Source organism: Phyllostomus discolor, chromosome 13, assembly GCF_004126475.2.
Source record: "Phyllostomus discolor isolate MPI-MPIP mPhyDis1 chromosome 13, mPhyDis1.pri.v3, whole genome shotgun sequence".
In the NCBI taxonomy this organism is placed as follows: Eukaryota; Metazoa; Chordata; class Mammalia; order Chiroptera; family Phyllostomidae; genus Phyllostomus; species Phyllostomus discolor.
In genome coordinates this window covers 16838875-16857326 of record NC_040915.2, presented here as the reverse complement: position 1 = coordinate 16857326, position 18452 = coordinate 16838875, and the positions used below count along the sequence as shown (strand labels likewise).

General features: G+C 41.8%; 1 non-coding gene across 1 annotated transcript; it reads right to left on the bottom strand.

The window, feature by feature from the left end:
* Positions 1 to 6946: 6946 nt before the first annotated feature.
* LOC114510488 lies at positions 6947 to 7137 on the bottom strand. The gene has a single exon (XR_003685666.1). It is a non-coding gene; the product is annotated as a U2 spliceosomal RNA (small nuclear RNA).
* Between the last annotated feature and the right edge of the window lie 11315 nt (positions 7138 to 18452).

The following is an 18452-nucleotide window of genomic DNA, read 5'->3' as shown; positions in this document are numbered from 1 at the left end:
TAACAGAGAATCCATGAGTGAATAAGTCCGATGAGAATATTTTGAGGTAATATTAAGAAATTTCAAAACTAAGAGGTGATTTTAAAAAGTATGCAGGATTAAAAAGAGAAATGAAACAATTTAGAAGCTGAAAAATATTCCGAAGTGACGGCGGTCCTGGTAATTTAGGGTCTTAGGTATGTGAAGACTGGATGTAGCTGTATTCTTAAAATCCTGTGACAATCAGCATTAATTTTCAGTATGCTCTAGGCACTGTGCTAAGTGCTTCACATTCATCTTCTTTAATTATTCCAATCCTGTAGGAACGCTTTTATTAAGTCCATTCTAAAGGAGGAAATTGAGGCAAATTTGCCCACGGTCACACAATGGGAGTAAAGACTGTTGATTCCATAATCTGACTGATTAAAACTACACTGTGGAAAAAAAGACCAACCAATCTTCCAAGCACACAGACCTGGTGAACAAGAGAGATTTGAGAGAGAGAAAAATAGGTCCTCAAAGAAAACATTAAATAAAATTAGTGTTGCTTATCTTGAAGAAGAAAAGTTTTGTCTAAATGCCTTTTAGCACAAAAAGAGTTTTTGGGGAATAAAATATCTTTGAAAACTATAATAACATATGGAAATGGACACATATTGAAGCATGGAGAATTTAAATTATTAACAATCATAATTTCCTTGGTAATCATTGACAGCAATTCAAAAATTACTGAGAGTAACATTCAAAGTCCAACCTCATTACTTTATTATTTAATAGTCCCTTCAGCCTCCTGCTGTTCCAACAAAGTGCTGGTCCCCAAACACACCTTTGTGCCTCTTTGACTTCTGTATACATAGGATGTCTTATATCACCTTCTTTATTTTACAGGTCTTATTCTGCTGCACAATCTTATTTAAATATCATCTCCTCTGTGATGCTCTCCCCAATATTCCCTCTGTAGCCAGGAAAACATCTCATATCTCTCCAAATCTGCTTTAATTGAAGCACATGTATGCTGTAACTGAATTAACTATGTATGTATTTCTCTCTCTTACAGGACTGAGAGCCTCGAAGGTGGGGGGGCAAGGGTCTTTCCATCATTATCTGTGGCTGGTAGACAGTAAGTCATTAGTAAACATTATTGAATAAATGTCAGTGCTACAACAGTTCAAGAATTTGGTTATACTGGAAGACAAAAAAGTCATGATAGTACCATGATACCTGGTAGATGACACTTGGCTCAATGCCAAGGGACGAGGAGGTGATGAAGACTCTGACAAAAGGACAACATTCACCCAGGCTAACGTGGAACCCATTCCCATGTTCTGGTCAATTGTTGCTAAACTAGAATGCAGATCCCCTTATTACCAAACACTTACATTTAATTAAAAAAAAAAGCTGAAATCCAAATCCAAATCCATCCATCCATCTCATCCATCCATCCCCCCTTCCCTAAATCCATCATCCATATATGTATGTGCGCATGTGTGAACTCCAGATGTTTACATCCTGCTGACTGATTTTTAAAGATCACTCTGCTAGCCAAACAACAACAACATATTTTTTGGTCAGATTTGCCTAGTATGTCTCTGATTTGTAATTCCTGTAATTCTAGTATCTAGCAATAGATACTAGAGTCTGAGTAGATTCTGAGTATCTAGCAATAAAATATCTAGCAATCAAATATTCCACTATCTCTGTTTCCCTCAAGCTTAGGGAAACATTTGGAAGACTCTGCTGAAAACAAGGAAACTACAGCCCGGCATGGCCAGGAGAGGGCTCCTTGTCAGCCCCTCTTGGAGAATCTGGTCATTAGCCGTAAGTCATCTTGAGAGACGTGATCTTGTAGGATCCCACTTTGGGATCTGAACAGTAATTCACTTAGGAAAGTATTCAACCAGGAAAATATGACCCTACATTTGCACCTTCTGTTCTATAAAGCATATCAGATTCTCCACGGGCCTTATGTAACAGGAGGCTTTTGGAGGGGCTGGGGGTTGATGCAGCATCGATGTGAAGTAGCTCACTGAGCACACAGTCGGTTTTGCCAGACAAACAAACAGCAAACAAACAAACAACAGCAATCAACCGGTGTCCTCCTTGTGAACCTCGCTCATGACTGCTGACAGGAGCTTAGTTCAACTAAGCTGTCAGTGACTAAAGCAAAGAGTTTCCATCTTCTGCCTAAATATGTTCATCAAACAAAAACAAAAAGACCAACTCTTGTTGTAGGAGTAAACCTATAACTTGTGATGTCATAGGATTCGTTCATTAGCCAGCCTTTACAAAAACCAGGAGTTTTTGTGAAGATCAAATGGGATTTCTATAAAGAAAGAACATTGCACCCGGGAATGGGGTCATGACTTAACAACTATTGCTAATAACTTTTGCTATTAGTCAAGATAGCCAGACACGGAAACATATTAATGTTTTAAACATAAATGGTTATTATGTGTTTATTTTAAAGGATGACTGTGGCAAGTTTCTTATGCCAAAGTGGATGGAACACCATTTGAAGGTGGTCATTCGGGAGCCAGCAGGCATAACAGAATGGGCCCCAGGGAGGGGCAGGCGCACCTGGAGCCATGCCTCTCCCACTGAATTCCCGCTCAGTCTGCTCTGGCCCCCTGAGGATCCCAGGGTGGAGAGAGTGGAAATCTGCTTCATGTGCTCACAGCGAGCTGCAAGCTGAGAACCTCAGGTACTGTGTCCAGATGGGTGTCTGCTCTATTATAGGACCTTCCCCCCCAGAACCTATAATGAAATATGAATTCATGTTTTCAAAATAAACTTTGTATTTAGAGTGAAGAATACTACAATGATATTAAGTTATGACTTTCAGGGTTAAATTATGAAATGTAAATATTAAAAATGTATTATAATTTTTGAAACTCTGTTTTAGAATTTCTTCATTTTTTAACCTATTAGGTTACTTAAATAGCAAGGTGGTCTAGGCCTCGCTCCATCTTTGAGGGGTCTGTGGCCCTCCAGCCCTCCTCATATAGGAGCTTTGTTACAAGGTAAGGTCCTTGAGGTGTTACATGTCCAGTGTAGGGTAGGGACAGCTTGCTTCGTTTATTCATTACCCATGTCTTTCGCACGCAGTCATGTTTCCGTAAAGACTCTGAGAACAGACACTGTAACTGCACTCGAGGTTGCCTAGTGGATCCACTGGTTATGCTGCCATAGTTTACAATGATCTTAGCCAAGGAAATAGAGAGAACTACTTTTCTCTCTAGCAATTTTGGGGATATTTTTGATACATGATTGATGTTAGAGGTAGAAATTATGCAACCATTTGGAAAAATGAAGCTGTTTTTAATACAATGAGGTCTTCTGATCCTCTTATGCAGCATAACCGACATATAAAACATCTGAGATGTTATGCTTTATTCCTCTGTTTCTCTCCACATGCACACACACGTCCACACGTATCCACTCATCTTTGCATGGATGGGCAATTAGCTCTATGGAAAGAATGACGTCACCAGAGATGAAAATGCCATCAGTGTCATCTGAGAAGTGCAGTGGGTATTGTACTTGAAGGAGGGCTGCCAGATAAAATGCAGGGACCCAATTAAATTTGAATTTCAGATAAACGACAAATGATTGTCTTCGTATAAGTGTATAGTATATATTCAGTATACATGTACCCCATGGAGTTCTAACACTGACAACTCTAACTTGGAGATCCAGAAAGAACAGAACCAAGGTCTCTGAAACAACCATGTCCAACAGAAGGCATAACTGACGCACAGTAGGTGCTCAGTAAATGCCAGGTTCCAACATCCCCCCAGAGGGCAGGTAAGTATGAATTCCTCCTTTCAGGTCCTGTGGCAAATCCTAAAACAAAGTAATGGATCTCAAGTGTTTTAAAAATCTTCATATTTAACAAATTAACAGCTTCATCGCCCATCTGAGGTGATGTATTATTCATAGCCACAGAATTTGCTTTTCAACATTGATTCACAAGGCTCTAGACACTGGGTGGTCCAGGGTCAGTCTGAGGTTTAAAACGGGCTGACAAATACCTCCTTCAACACTACCAGTTACTCATTTTAACTCTTGGCCCTTGGTGAGTGCAGTGATAGGCACAGTCACTGGATGGTTCCCATTTCCTTGTGACAAACGGGGAAACTCAGGTCTAGGAGTGCACTGCGTAGCCAGGCTCAGGGAGGCAGAAATGGCAGGACAGGGGCCGGAACAATGGGCTAGGACTTGCTTTGCCGGCTGAGACCTGTGCTGAAACTAGTTGACAGAGACAGAGCCTCAAAGGCTTCTGGGTCCTCAAGGGTCACTGGGTCATGAAGTGCAGCTGACTGTGGGAGCTGTAATTACCTCACTAGGAAATTATTCCTTTAGTGTGAAGCAGAACTGCTTCTGTTTCTGATCCTCCAGGCGCAGAGACACCAAGAAAACACAGTTAATTAGGCACTTCGGAGCCTAGACAACTGCCTGCAGAATCAAGTTGGAGGATTTCCATTTCACCCTGAAGGCTGGAAGCATTAGTTTCTGTCAGAAGTGCTTCGAAGACGACCTGGTAGAAAACGACGCCAATCAAGCTATCATTGAAAAGCATTTCAGCTGTGGGATGGGTGGTCTGCCTGTCTGTGTGGAGGAAAAGCTTCTGGCTTTCTGTTCACAATCCCAGCATTCCTGACAGAGGACTCTGCCTTTACCCCAGGACATTCTTCCATCAGCCTGCTGGGCTTTCTGCTTGTCTGGGGCTGAACAAATGGGAATAATGCAAATTAGAATATATGCAGAACAACACTTCTCCACCAAGGCCAAGTGTATCTCCCAAAGGAAATTTGACAACGTCAGGAGACGTTTTTTGGTGGTCACCACTGGGACCATACACTTGGTCTCTACTGCATAGTAATCAGGACTATTGCAAAATATCCTCAGTGAGCAGGAGAAACCCTCGTGCCAGAAAGCATTTGATCCTAAACGTCAGTTATGGCTGAGTTGAGAAAAACTGCTGTGGAAGACTCAGTCATTCCTTGGGTCTACAGGTATTTCTCATGCCGCTTGACTGACAAGCAGCGTATAAGAACAAGAATTGACACTATCTTCACTTGGCTCCAGAGATCACACACTCTTCTGCTCATTGTTTCCTCCCTTTCAGCAAACTTTCTGTATCCCCTTGGCTGTTTCTCCTTATTTCCCAGGCCTCTTAAAGTGGCCGTGCATCAGGTCTCAATTCTTGAGTATTACTGCTCTACATACTCTGTAGGTGATCTTGTATGGTTTCAGGACTTTAAACATCATTGGTTTAAACCTAAGATTAGAAAACCAGCATGAAAGGCAACAAGCACTTATTTCAGATCAAAGAACTACAATCCTGGAAGCCCAGATTCAGGCACAAATCCAAATAGTGTCCTGATCACAGGGTGAAGGCAACAGGTTTTTATGAGAAAAGGAAGGGAATAATTACATTAAAAAAAGAAGGGATTCCTGTAGGTGCTGATAAACTGAGCTACCCTTGGCTATACACAATTGGTTACCGGTTCTATCTTCAGATAGAGAGTTCACAATCACTGGTCTTTGAGGTGAGGGTGTCCACTTTCCTTCTGGGTTTACCAGCAATTGTTTGTGGGACAATGTTGGTTTGGCCCAGCCCAAGGGGCTGTTCCAGTTCAACCATTCCAAAGGGTCAGTGAACAAGGCATGCAAAGCAGTTCCTCTGGAATGGCGGCCCCGCTTATGCTGACTTTTACAACATATCAAAGACTCCCGAGTTTGTGCCATTCTGGATTTTGGAGTCCAGACACACATATCTCACTGTCTACCTGACTTCTCTACTCTGTGTCCACGAGATATTTGGCACCCATCGTGTCTAAAAATTAAACTTCTAATTCTCTCTTACATTCCAAAGCTGATCCATCCACAGCCACTCTGTTAAAATTATGCCCCAAATACTGCAATTATATTCACTCTTTATTTTTCTCAAGCCTATTTTTCATCTGCTAGCAAAAATTGATGACTCTAACTTCAAAATATATCTAGAATCTGATCAATTCCTATTATTTTCACTGACCCAGTGTCTTAGTCCATTTGAGCTACTATAACAAAATACCACAGACCATGTAGCTTATAAACAACAGAAAGTTCTTCTTCACAGTTCTGGAGGCTGGGAGTCCGAGCCCAGGGTGTCGGCATGGCCAGGGGAGGCCCCTCTTCCATGCTGTGCACTTCTCACTGCATCTTCCTGTGGTGGGAGGGGCTAGGGAGCTCCGTGAGATCTTTTATAAAAGCTCCAATTCCATTCATAAGGTCTCTGCCTTCATGACTTGAGGACCTCTCAAGGGCCCCAACTTCTCACACTATCACACTGGGTATTAGTATTCCAACATGGATTCTGGGGGGACACAGACATTCAGACTATAGCACACATGGTCAAGCCACCTTCATGTGTTGCCTAGATTACTTCCATAACCTCCTCACTGCTCTAGACCCCTGTTCACAGAGGCTAGGATGGTTAAATATCCCCCAGTATCCAAAATTGTGCTAAAGCATGTTTACAGCTCATACAGATAAGTCATATACAAATGTGGTTTATACAAGTAAGAATAACAATTATAATTGCTAATTGTATTAGTTCCTTTCTACTGGTATAACAAATTCCCACAAACTTAGTATAGGTTAGAAAGAAATCCAACACAGGCCTCACTGGACTACAATCAAGGTATTTGCATGGCTGCATTCCTTTCTGGAATTTCTAGGAGAGCATTTCTTTCCTGTCACTGCCTACATCCTGGAGGTATTCTGCATTTCCTGGTCTGTGGCTCCTTTTCCCATCTTCAGAGCCAGCAACGGTGAGTTCAGTCCTTCTCACATCACACTGTCATAATACCATGACCTCCACTTTCATTTCATTTCTCTAATTTTAAGGACCCTGGTGATTACATTGGGTCCACTTAAATAACCCCTGGAAAGCTCCTTATCACCTGAGTAGCATTCTAACTCCATATGTACTGTTCCCGGAAGTATTGCAATACGGGGTCGATGTGTGGAGTTGATGGAGCAAGCTCTTACTCCACCTCCCAATTCCAAAAATCCATTTAATATATTGTCTTTGAATAGAGGGTGTATCAGATATTGAACTGATAAGAACAGATACTATATTTCATCTTAGCCAAAAGGCCAAGAAGTGATCATCATAGCTTTTCCTAGTCCAGCTCTAATATTTTGATACTTATTGCTTGGCTTCTCCCATTTGATTTAATTAGAGCAAACACTTGACATTACATATTTCTAAAACAAAGCAACAAAGGAGAATAAATAATAATAAAATATTTAAGTTTGAGCCAAGTAGTCTTTCATGGGAAGATTATTTCATTTAAAAAATTGTCAAAGGAAAAGTATCATTTTTGACATGGAATTGGTGCCAAAACCAACTTTTCAGGACAACAACAACCTAGAACATTGAGTATTATTATTTCAACTTATTTCTTCTTTGACCAATTCATGGGTTTCTCCCACATGTTCATTTCTTTGAAACAACAGTAGTAACAACAATTAGCTGAGCGCCTACATTGTGCCAAACTCAGTTGTGTTTTAACGCATGATTCACTGGAGCTTGCCTAGCAAATGGAAGAGGTGGTACTGTCTTCATACAGGACCACAGAATAGAGGCTTAGAGTGACTTACTTGCCCTGATGAGAGACAGGGTGGGCATTGGACATGAAGCCAGAAAGGCTGAGAGGTTTAAATGACTCTCCATGGGGATCCCAGAAAGACAGTAGCAGAAACACCTCTGGAATTCACAAGTCTCCAAAAAATTCCACCCAGTCATTTTGTCATTAACCAGGAAAAAAAGTCAAGATTATGCTAATTAAGCTTTTTTTTTTTTTAAAGACATCTTTTGCCTGGGAGAACCTTCCTTCTTCAGAAACAAAAGAGTCCCAAACAGTTTGGGAAAAGCCAGTTTCCAGTGGTCATGTTTACTGTGATCTTTATTTGGAAGAGCATCCAGAAGTACTTTTCACCATCAATAAGGTCACTTCAACCTGAAGAGTTACGGCGGATTACCTTAGGTGCCCGCAGAGCAGAAGCGACAAGCCCGGGAGCCATTCATTACGCTCACTGATGATTAGCCACAAAGTGCTGACCGCGGAAGACCGTGTTCCAACAATGCAATTACTGGCCAAAACTCTTAATAAACTGCACATTTCTTCCCCTCATGCTTCTCAGAGGCAAGCCACTTTAATCATCCCAGCCAAAGACAAATGCACAGGTTCAGAGTGCTTGAGGTTTTGGTTACATACCTCCTCTCTGATCTTATGCTGAGAAGATGAATATAAACAGTGTTGTCAGGGCCAAAACACTGCTAAATGTGACACCATAAATCATCTCCATTAGTAAATGTAGTGTCAGGTTCTCATATATTTCAGACTATTTTAAACCCACACTCCATTATTCCACGATATGCCTGAATGAATCCTGGTGCTTTGATACAGCAAGGGAGCCAGCCATCAAATCAACTTGTCTTCCCTGGCTGACTCCCACAGGGTCCTGGAGGCTAGACTCCCAGTCTCAGGCGACATCGCCTTGCCTATTTCCCTGGCTGCTGGGTTGATGAGATCCCTTCTCTTCTCTTCCTTTTTTTTTTAATTCTCATCCAAGGATATATTTGTTGATATAAGAAAGAGGGTAAGGAAAAGAAGGAGACAGAGAGAGAGAGAGAGAGGGAGAGAGAGAGGGAGAGGAGGGGGAGAGAGAGAGAGAGAGTAACATTGATCAGTCCTCTCCGTACTCATCCCAACCAGGGATCAAACCCACAACCTAGGTATGTGCCCTGACCTGGGGCCAAACCCACAGCCTTTTGGTGTACAGGATAATGCTCCAACCAACTGAGCAACCTGGCCAGGGCCTTCTCTTCTTTGTATCATTTTTTTCCACTGAAGGATGTGAGGAAAGACTAAGTACATACATATATGCATCATTGGTTCTACCACTGAGGTAAGGGCTGGGTGTTCATCTCTTTTCCTAAACCAGAATGACAGTTGACCTTGCACTCTAAAAGTCTATTCCTTCTTAAAAAACCTTGATTTTCAAAGCTGAGCTTCCTTGCCTTTCATGCTTAAAGGCTAAGATCTATCAGGGGATCTTAAACATAAGCAGTTTCAGAGGTCATAAATCCCTAGAAATTGCATGCCAAATTTTATGTGTATAAGGACAAAATATGCATTTTTCAGGGGGAAGAATTTGTCAGATTTAAAACAAACAAAAAGGTCCGGTGCATGACCCATAATATTTTAAATGCCCTTGGAAAGAGGATTGATAAAGGGTTTTCTTCCTCTAAAAGCAAAATGCTAATTATCGATGTGCTGATGTTGCATTTCTGATCTGACAGGCACAATAGGTACTGATGCTTGTCCCACGTCAGAGAGGACTTGGAACAGGGTTACGTAGAAATGAATACATAAATAATTAACAGAAGAACAAACAAGTGGATAACTTAGATGCTTGTGATCAACAGTTAAGGGAAAGAATCCTCTAATTCACAAAGAGTGTTAAAAGGAGGAGGGCTGTGCAACCAGCCTGATGGGCCTTCTGTGCTTTCAGAAGTGATGGAAAAACACTACCTCCAAAGTTAACTGTGCTTAATCATGGCCAGTTCCTCTCCTCTCTCCTACTCCCCGTCATGAATGAATATCATTGAAAATATGGTAAGATGGGAGATGCCATAAGGCTAGGCACAGAGTGCTCCAAGCAACAATGGGGAGCACCTGACCCAGCTTCTCAGAGGAGTTCAAATCTACGTTAAATATTCAACTGTAAGGTCAGAATGAGCTAGGTGCAGACCGGATGTTAGAGCTATGGAGAAAGAGCATTCCTTGGCAGAAAGAATAGGATATTGGGTTTTTTGAACATGTTCTCATTGACAAACTGAAAGAAGTTCCAAGGAGCTGGAAACAGGAATGGGAGATCTTGAGCCTTCTGTGGTTACACTGTCCAAGTCACCTGCTCTCAGTCACTGGTGCATTTCCATAGGTCAGACTCCGAGATAGGACATATTCCCATCGGACATTATCTTTATTCAGTCATTCATTAAACAAGCATTGATGGAGCTTCTTTGGTGTTAAGTATTCCAGTCTCCTTGTTGTGGGTAGAGCAGGGGGAAAAAAACACATCAAACTCCTGCCCCCATGGAGCTTAGCTAGCACCTACTTCAGTCACTCACTTATTTACTTTTTATCTGTTTTCCCCACAGCCTCTGAAATGTCCCTTCCACAAGGGCAGAGACCTTGTGTAAACTGCACATTATTTCTCTGCCTAGTGTCTAAAGTCCTTCTTTAAGGAAGAATAAAATATGATTAGACCTTTGCTTAAAAGAGCGTTCTGGCTATATTATAAAAAAATGGGTTGGTGTGGGAAGATTGAAGACAGAATAGCCGCAGTTTTACAAGATCATCGGGGACTCCGCGTGCACACTCATGCTGGCGAAACACTGTCCTGATTAATATGAAGCTCTCTCTCTTAAAAAAAAAAAGATTTTTTTTTCTTTTCAAATTCTTCATAAGAGAATTCTCTAACATTCATAATGCCTTTTTCCCCACTCAAATCACCACAGGTAGGTAGATGCCACCATGTACACCAAGGCCAAGGATGCCACTGAGAATCACAGCCAGGGACTCTGCAAGTCCACGTGGTATGGAGGCTAGGGAGCGAGCAGGAAACGGATTCCGTCGCCAAGTACCCAAGTTCATCTTTATGAATTTGTAGCAGAATACTTTCGAAACATACATACAGCCACAGTGGTAAACCTAAGGGTAGAGTATAAAAAGGAGAATTTTAAAAGTTGCTAATAGTGAGCCTTTACTGTGTATCTGGTGCTGTTGTAATTGTGTGTGTGTGTGTTTGTGCTAGTGTATGTGTCACGATTCACACCTAACCACAACCCTGAGAGGCTGGTATTATTATCACTGGTAGCCTTACGGAGAGCACAATTTTCATAGCATCCATCATGGGGGAAAGAAATGAAGAGTTAAAGAAACACTACGTTATATAACTTTTGGACAAAGAGTTTAGAATGCAAAAAAGGCCTAATTATAAATAAAGTAAAACCCAAACCATAAAACTTTCTCAAAAGAAAGGGAATTTGTCTTACTGTTGAATGGATTTGGGGGCAGAAATTGCTGAGCGAGTTCTGATTACCTTGCTGAGGATGCCAGCAATTGGCAACAATCATACCGATTACAGGCCATTTAAGCAACCTCAATTAAATTAGCAGTAATTCTAAACTACTCCGTCTTGCATCAAGATTGCTTTAATTTTTATGTAAATTTAAATTCTGGTGGTGCAACTAATTGTCTCACAGCATACTAAGCTAGATTATTTTCATTTATCTTTGTGGAAACCTCAAAACTGCATTCAAAACATTGGTAGTTGTACACAGAGACTGAACTCACCCCTGCAAGGTAGTCTTGCACAAAGGACTCAAAGATCAGGCCCATTTTGCTGGCTTTCCTCTGAGTCTATACAGGCAGACTCATGTATGAAATAAGGATAAAGTGACAGATTGAAGGTCACCAGGGTTGAAGAGTGCGACAGTGGAGAGAACACCCTGGACCAGGGGTCTGAATCCCTGACTTAATTCTGATTCTGCGATCTACTTCCTTTGTATCTGCAACTGTGTAAAGACTTACTGAGAAGGTGTCCAACGGTTAGTTACTACCATGTGATAAAGAACCACACACTTTCAATGGATTAAGATAAGCATTTATGTCTTACTGAAGAACCTGCATATGCAAGTCGGCTCAGGTTTTGGCTGATGCTGGCTGACCTCACTCGGACTTGGCTCCAAGCTTCTGTTTGAGTCTGGGTCTTCTCCACGTGTCTCTCATCCCCCTTAGGCCGGCACTGCCTAAGGCACATTCTGTGTCCAAAAACAGGAATGCTGGAGGGCAAGCTCCCATCAAGTGCTGGTATCACGGCTGTCTACAAAATAACCGGCCCAAGCAAAACACGGGCCACTTCTAAATGGAATGGGGAGGAAAAGTCCGCTTCATCCCCATAAGGCCATGACCTGGATGTGGACAACCATTAATTTCAACTCTTCCCTTTCTCTTTAGCTTCCATAGCCATGAACCAAGGTGGGTGGATTTCATAACCATCAGGACACTTCCAGTTCCTACGTCATTCTGCAGATGTAGGAGAAATTCCATGCAATTCTGTAGTGCTATTTATAAACTATTGCCCTGCAGGCAGGATTTAATCATGTTTCAGTTTGTCTGTAGAGAATTTTAAAATAATCTTAATTAGTTGAAAATATTTTTAAATGGAGAGTATTTCACACAAGAATCCAGAACTGAGATTTTTTTTCTCGAAGGCTCAGAGTATTTGGCCATGGTGATTTTGACAAGCGGGGTACAGCGTCCAGACGCCAGGGCTCCCCACCCACTCCCAGCCCACTTTACTTACATTACTTGCCTGAGCCCTGTGGGTACTTTTTGGTTTCCAGCCCAGGATTTCAGGCTTCAGCTCCTGCTCTTCTTCTGTCACCAGCTACTTACATGCCTAGCTAAGTCATTTAACATAACTGGGCTACACTTCCCGCATTTACTAATGGGGAAGGGGAAGTCCGGACGTCATTAAGGGGCTTTCTTGCTCTTCTATCCTGTAATTCTAAAGATGGTAGATCAGAGAGCATGGTAGGTTTCAAGACATCTCAAGGAGAAGGGGAAGTAGTCTATTTCAAGAGATGACGGAGTGACTCTTCAGATGAAGACATACAGATGGAGCGCTGGGAACCGAAAGCCAGCAGGGCAGTTGTGCGTGGCACTTGCTCTGTGGGTCCCAATGGAGCCCAAGACAGAGGAGGAGCAATTATAGAAAAAGAGAAATTGTTGAGTTAGGCTGAGTATCAGCAAGGTTTTCCTAATAGGCAAGTCTTTAAACTAGAATGCTTTCCCAAGAGAAGCGGCCGACAGTTATTTAAAAGAGGGCCAAGCAAAGCATTTCAATAACCTGCTAGAAACAGAGCCGTCACTTAAACCAGGGCTACAGACTCAAGGATAAGTTGTTGCTCTTCATTTTAGACGTTGATTTAGGCTCCAATTCAATAAATATTGGGAAAGATCAAACTCTGGGACGGGAGCGAGGAGACAGGCAAATCCCTGCTACACATTTGCATTCTTCAGGCCTGTTCATTTCAAGCAGATAGTAAAGGCAGCTCAGAAATGGTGATCTATTTTGCACCCGCCATCTGGGTTCAATAAGCACACACAAAGCATGAATGTGCATACATTGTTTTGCACATTGTCTGAGTGTGAAGTTTCCGACTGTCACCCAGTTTGCCCCACAGGAGGCAGAGATTTTTGTTTTCCTCCTTCTCTGCTGCACATTTTTGGGGGAACTATTTTGGGATAATAGTGCTTGTTATTCAATTATTTAAGACAGAGTGTTTGCTGACAACTTGGTATTCTATTTTTTCCTCTCTTCCTGTTGAGTAGCACGGTGCAAAATGGGTAAAGGAAAAAAACTGGCTTGGCTTGGGAATGGAGGGGGCAAAAAAACAAACTAGCAAACGAACAGCAAGCAAGCAAAGTCCCGCCCACCCCATTTCACCAGCCAAAGCATTGAGGTAACCAAGGAAAAGCTTACCAAAACACTTTGAAGTGCCACGTCAAATGCACAATCTCCTAGAGGATTAACATAATGAAAGCAAGCAAGCCGTTGGAATCAACTCATTGGCAGAAAGGGCAAATTTGATTAGAGGCATACAAGAATGCAAGCTGATTGCATTTGTCATAATCTCTCATCCAAAGCTCTACCATATTCATTTATTGAACAAACATTTACTATGAGAGTTATTTTAAAAACTGAAAGGATAGCAAAAGTTGTCTGCGATATATCCCCATTCTCTAGTTCTGTTCCTAGCCCCCACCCCCAACTTCAGTAACTCCCTCTTTGGCGTTGAAAGTCATCTGATAAGCTTGTTAAGGATTTAACAAATTCCACCTTGTGAATTTGGGGAAGGAAATGGTTAAAAACAAGGACATGAATCATCAATGAGGACCACAGTGGGGAGGATGGAGGTGGGAGGAAGGGGAATATTTCAGAGGAGGAGCGCATTTCAAAAAATAGAATTCTCCTCCTCCACAGAAAGGCTGTCAAAGAATCAGTTCAGGGAATACATAAAAAAGGAGACACAAATTACCAAAAAGTATAAGAAAAGAAGTACACCTCACAGGTCCCCAAGAAAGTATTGGTACCACAAAGTAACAAAATACAATGTTAATGTATTAAACTGGAGACAACATTATGAAGCATAAGAGGAGTTGGGAGGAAAGCGGTTCTTCCGCTTTCATGTGTGTGAGGAAGACTGTAGGTTAGTTCGTGTGCTTTGGAGAGCAATTTGGTCACATCTGCTAAAAGGTTAAGTGCCTATCCCCCATGATCCAACAGTTTCACATCCCAGAAACTGGGTTGTCTGTGGATCTGGGTTGTCTGCCCTTGAGACACTCATTGGTCTTTATAGAAGGCACATCCAGTGTGGCGATGGCCAGCAAGAGGGGGGGGGAAATGGGGACATCTGTAATTGTGTCGACAATAAAAATAAAATAAAATAAAATAAAACAAGATATTTAAAAAAGACAAACCTAAACATCCATCAATAAGGAAATATATTGCTCAGGAATCCTCTGATTTAAAATATTGGAAACTAATCTAAATCTGCAAAAACAAATAAACAAGCACGTACACAATAAGCAAATCACCATACAGGCCAAACAACATGTGGCCATTGGAAAAATTCAGCCCAAGGGCCCTCGATACACAGCCTCTGTTTCAATAATCATTCAGATCCTCTGTATGCTTTAATTCAAAATAGAACTTTTTAAAGTGAATAATACTAATGAATAACTGTACACTTTTTAAATATCTACTGGGTGTCAGTTACTATGGCCAGTGTTTTGCATATATTTTTCCTTGTCCTTGCAACCACCATGCTCAATGTTACAGGTGGGGACTGTTTGGAAATTTCCATCCCTGGAGGACAGGCTGTCTTTGTCACGAGTCCAACCTTGAAAGACAGTCTCAGCCAGAGTGGAGTCGCATTTACGCTGCCAGAGAATTGGGTCCTGTTTCAACACCTTTATAACTGCGGGGATCCCTAAAGATGCCAGAGCCATTTTCTGCGGCCCCTTGAGCGGAGCACACAGAGAGCGCTTGGGGAGCGCATTTCGTGCTCTCGGACTGTCTGACCAAGAGGCGTCTAAAGTCTCCCCGGCTCCGCTGAACGCAGACAGGCTTTTTCTCGACTCTAGGCGCTGACCCCCTTTCTTGAAACATTTTATTTAGGACACTTGTAATTATAAGTTCTTACTCTCTTCCTTCAAGATAGAAATCTTCTTCAAAGACTCTGGCCCCTTAGGACTGTCTTTTTTTAAGGAACTGGGGGTCTGGAAAGGGAAACATTAAGGAAAATAGTACTCCTATCTCCTAGTCTCCAAGGAAGAGCAGGGACCCACCTAACTGTGGTGGGTCCTTTGCTCCAACTTGAGAAACCACCTCCTGCCACAGAGCTGCAAGAAGGTATCCTTGTCCTTCTGGTAAGACCGATGAGCAACACAGAGTGCCTCTGGCTGCCCCCTTCCTCTCCCCACATCTTGAACACTCTCCTTTTCATGTTTTCAGCCGACTTGATTTCAGTCTCAGTTTTGGCCTCTCCGCTCTACTGCCATCGCCTAGAATAAACCGTCCTTTACCTATTGAATGTCAGTGCAGATTTTGCTTTGATTTCATCTCCCTTACAGTTTTCAGATGATTAGTGGTCAGCTGGGGGAATTAAGGGAAATTGCTTGGTGGGAAAAGATAGGGAGTTCCATTAACATGTAGAAAGCAGTGGCCCACTCATATCACTGTGTTAAGAAAAAACAAAAACTCCCAAACACATGTATTTAAAGCCGCGTCTGGCAGGTATACAAAGGGTCATCTTACATTTGTTTAGCAGTTAGAATTATTTAGGTATTTTTGGTATCTTCCTTAATCTTTGTCCACATATCATCCATCTTTTAAAACCTCTCTTCCAATCAAGACCTGTTATTTTTTTTGCAAGTGACAGAAGAGCTCACTTGAATGGCCTTAAGTAATTTATTGCATCCATAGTTTAAAAGTTCAGGGGCATTTCGGCAAGCTGGGATCTCAGTGCTCAACAAGGTCCTCAATGGTTGTTCTCTGCCTTTAGTCCCAAGCTCTTCTTTCCGGCTTCCATGTTTAAGCCGGAAGTCTTCTGAGGCCATCAAGTACAACAGTTGCCCACTCCAGGGTTATGGTGCATCCACCGGAAAATGAGCGCTTCCCACAAGCAGTTTTATCGGAAGAACTGGCTTCTGATTAAACAAATGTGTATCCTACGATGACTCAGTGTGTCAGCAAGGCACGCAGATGTTTGAAGCAGCCAGCCCTGAGTCAGAGGCTATCTCACTAAAGGCATGAGGAGTGAGCATGAGCGAGCACGTGGGTTCCTCCAGAGAAAAGCAGGGTATGTGGCCCAACAAAGAAGACATAGGAACTATCCCCACCCGGCTACACTGACAAACAGATGTTTTCCACAACCCCGTGGACAAACAGTGCATTCTGCACCCACTCAGCACCCTCAGTATTTAGCTTCACTTCCTTCAAAGCATGTGGCTCCTTTGTCTTCATGTTACAATTCATTGTGGTTTCTTCAAAGCCAAGGAAGGTTTATCTTTGTATCCCCACCCCTTACAACATGTTTGCAGTAGGCAAAGGGTGAATGGACCTTAGTAAGTTAGTTATTCAAACTTCTTATCCTCCAAATTTTTGTCTTCCCTGAGAATAATCACATTCATTCTATTTAAACATTGATTCATTCATTCAACAGTTACTTATTATTTCCGATAACTAAAACCACAACCATGGCAACACTAGCAAGTCGCATTTATTAAGTGCTTACTCTGTGTCTGTCAGGATATTGGGTACCTTCTGCCTCCCCTCCCATTTTATTGCTTATGATTTCCCTCTTGCTCATTGGACTTTGGCCACCCTGCCTTCCCTTCTGCCCCCAGGCACCCAGAGCTCGTTTCTATGTCCAGGGCTCACTGAACCCTTGGAGGAGAATGGCCTTCCCTCAGTGACTGACTGACTAGTTCCTTTAATGCCACTCAAATCTCAGTTGAATGTTAGATCTACAGAGAAATCCTCCTTGAACAGTGTCCATTATCCACATATAAATGTCACATATGGACCCCTTTCTTCTTTCTCCCACTCCTCTTTTTCTTCTTTTAATTTTATGTATCACTTCTTAACATATTGCGGGTATTGGGTGTTTTGGGTTTTTTCTTTTCTCTCTGTTGACTCTTCCCTAGGAATACAAATCTGAGAGCAAGGACCTCATCTGTCTGGTTTCCTGCCATATCCCTAGTACCTAGGAGCATGCTTGGCACACAGACGCCAACACTGTGTTTACAAATGCATGTATTTTAACCCTCATAATGATTGTATCAGGTAGATTCTATTAACCGTCCCCATGTTACAGATGAGAAAACCAGTGCTGGAAAAGCTAATTGCCTTGTACAAAGTCACACAGCTGGGATGTGGCACAGCCCAGATCTGAACTGAGGAGTTCAGACTCCAGTGCTCAGCTTTAAGCCCAGGACACCAAGCTTCTGTGGCTAGAGTCTGTGCAGAGTGCTCAGCACAGAGAGGTGAACACAACAGACATTGCCCCATCATCCATGAGCTTCCAGTCTGAAGGTAGCAAGACTTCAATAAGTAATCAAAGAAATAACTGTAGAATTACATTTGTACAATAAGTGATAGAAGGGACAAGGACAGAATGCTATGAGAAACACATAAAACCGAGACCTAACTTACGAGGCAGTCAGCAAATTTAAGACTTTAAGGATGTATGGCTTCTATCCAAGGAAAGGAGAGAGGGGAGAGAGACTACAGATGAATGGACTGACATTGGCAAATCCCTGAGACATTTACCTAGTGCCAGGCACTCTAAACAAGTGTATGAAGTATGATATTAAAAGGGGACTTTCAAAAGCTCTTCCATTTTAAAAGATCAAAGAGGCTATAAATAAATTTGGAAGGGGAGAAATAACACAATTAATTAGGTTGATTTATAGCTAGATATTGAATTTCTCTTACAAACTGACACTGGACCCTCTTTTAAGGACCCATGAACATTTGCAAAACATTGCCTTATATTGCTCCAGAAGCATAATTTCAATCAACAATCAAGAAAAGTAATGTTACAGTTCACTGTCTCCACAGTCAATGTCATAAAGCTACAAATTAATAACTCCAGCAAAAGCAAATCAATTAAAAACAACTTGGAAATTAGAATAATAATAACTAACATTTACTGGATGTTTACCACATACTTTCAGCATGCTGAGATTTTTGTCTTAATTGGCTCGTTGAATCCTCACAAAATCTTTAAGTAGATTCTGTTATTATTACCATCTTGCAGGTCAATAAGTTTATGACAA